Source organism: Castor canadensis, chromosome 12 (assembly GCF_047511655.1).
Source record: "Castor canadensis chromosome 12, mCasCan1.hap1v2, whole genome shotgun sequence".
NCBI lineage: Eukaryota > Metazoa > Chordata > Mammalia > Rodentia > Castoridae > Castor > Castor canadensis.
This window is the reverse complement of record NC_133397.1, coordinates 83,421,923-83,424,178: the sequence shown is the minus strand read 5'-3', so window position 1 is coordinate 83,424,178 and position 2,256 is coordinate 83,421,923. Positions and strand designations below refer to the sequence as shown.

The 2,256-nt window shown below is 38.3% G+C and overlaps 1 pseudogene; it reads right to left on the bottom strand.

The window, feature by feature from the left end:
• Window positions 1–870: 870 nt before the first annotated feature.
• LOC141414733 (high mobility group protein B3 pseudogene) lies at window positions 871–1,612 on the bottom strand (annotated as a pseudogene).
• Between the last annotated feature and the right edge of the window lie 644 nt (window positions 1,613–2,256).

The following is a 2,256-nucleotide window of genomic DNA, read 5'->3' as shown; positions in this document are numbered from 1 at the left end:
GACTCCCTCATTCTACATTGCTTATCATTAGGAGAGATCAGCCACCTAGACTCTGGGTCCTAGACTTACCAAACATACCCAGCAAATCTTGAGTAGCCTTCCTGAGAACTTCCTCTATCAAAAGATAGAAAACTCAGTTCCAGCCAACAAGGAGGAAGTGATTGGAGAAATGAAATTAGCAACATCCTGGAAAGAAATTAGGTAATAAACAGAGTAGAATATAGAGCAATGGTCATTTTAGGAGAGAAGCACTTTATCATAGATTTGAAGAAGTTCGTTTTTAGTATCACACACACAGCATGTGTTTTCCAAGGATGAAAACCCTACAGAATTTTTTTTTTAACATAACAAATCTTAAGGAAGAATCATTGGAAATCCAGCAACAAGATTGCCAATTGCAGGCAAAAAAAAAATAAAAAGTGAAAAGAAATAAAGAAGAAACTTAAAAAAGGGAATAAAGAAACACTGATTTGGAAAGTTCCAGTGCTGAAGTAAAGAAAAAGAAGCAAATTCACACATGTCACAGCCAGGAAAGAAAAAGAAAAGGATAAAGGAATGGAGTTTAGCCTAATCCTGAAAACATGATATAGTAACACTGGAGTAAAGATGCTGAAATATATGTACCTTCTCAGCCAACACTGTTTAGAATATAAGTGGATCATTGAAAAAAATAGTTCATGGGAGGATACTATGTAGACAGGAGGAAACTGGACAATAAAAGTTCAGAACAATTAATAGTGAGAAAGAAGAACCTGGTTTGGGTTCAGCTAACTCCTGTTTGAGACATGGTTCCAGCATTTACTATTTGTATAGTTTTAGATAAGTTACTTCTCTCAGCCTCAGTTTCCCCATAGGTGAAATGGGTCAGTACTACATCTTATGTGTTATTGTGAAGACTAAGCACTTAGTAGGTGCTCCACAAATGGCAGCTTTATTTTTGACAGATGCACAGCTTTTATTCCTCTCCTCCTCTTCTTCCTCTCCCACCTTGTTCTGGGCAACTTCAGTGGGATCATTTATGCCATTAATTTTTCCTCTAGACTGACATCAGCACCATCCTTTTCATACTTCTTCAGCTTCACTGCCTTAGTGATGTACTACTGCTTTTCACTGTCACTTACTTAAGCTATTCCATATCTCGCCCAGGTTTTTTAACCTCATCTCCAATAGAAATGCCAAGGTTTGTGTCCTTGATCTTGAGGAAGAATTCTGAACAGAAAAGAAAGAATCCAGACAGTGGTATATTGGGGAACTTATGGTCCTTTCTCTTCTTGCTTCCCTTAGTTAGTCCATACTCCTTCATTTCCCAATTATAGCATACTTTATCAGCTTTTGCCATTTCATTAAATTTAGATTTCTCTTTCCCAGACATTGTCTTCCACAATGGAGAAATGAAATTAAAAACATCCTGGAAGTAAATGGCAAAATTGGAAAATTCCACAAAATTGACAGGGACCACTAAGATTTTCTTCTTATGATCTTCTCTGCACAACTGCACAGAGAAGTAATAAGCAGACATCTTGCCAGTTGGTTTCTTGGGGTCATTTTTAACTACTTTAACTGTGTTGTTCGCTAATCTGAGTGGCACAGAATATAACACACCATTCCTCATTCCCCAGCCTCATACTAGCTGCCTCCATGAAAGCCACCTCAAGGGTACTTTTTTAAATACTGTTTCTAAATTTGTATGTATGAAAAATGGCATAATACAATATAAGACATGGACCTACAATCTATGACTAGAGGACAAATCTAGCTGAGCCTCATCAGTCAACATATTATCTGTGACTATTTTTCCCAAATAAACTCAGAGTTGAATAGTTGAACCTAAAATATTTGCCATCTGGTCCTTTCCACAATCCTGGGCTCTGACATCAGAGCCCTCTGTTCATGGTTCACTCTGTTATACCCATTGTAAAAGATACCATGTAGGAAAGCTCTACCATCCACCTTATCCACCCAGGGGCTTTTTCTGCTAACACAGTTTCATTGGTCTCTCAGAGGTGGAATAACAACTCAGTCAGCAGGGGAAAGCCACTGGAGATCATATACCTCACGAGGCTCAGCTACCAGCTCCCCTCTTATTTTAGACCAGGGAAGAAAATGCAATATTCGTTGGAATCTATCTATCTGTTACTGGCAGAGGGGAAGGGACAACGGGGTCCCTCAGCTTTCCAGTTGTTACACAAATCACAGAAACTTGAGATCCACAATGAAAAACATTTTAAGGAATCTCACAAAAAGGAGAATTTCACA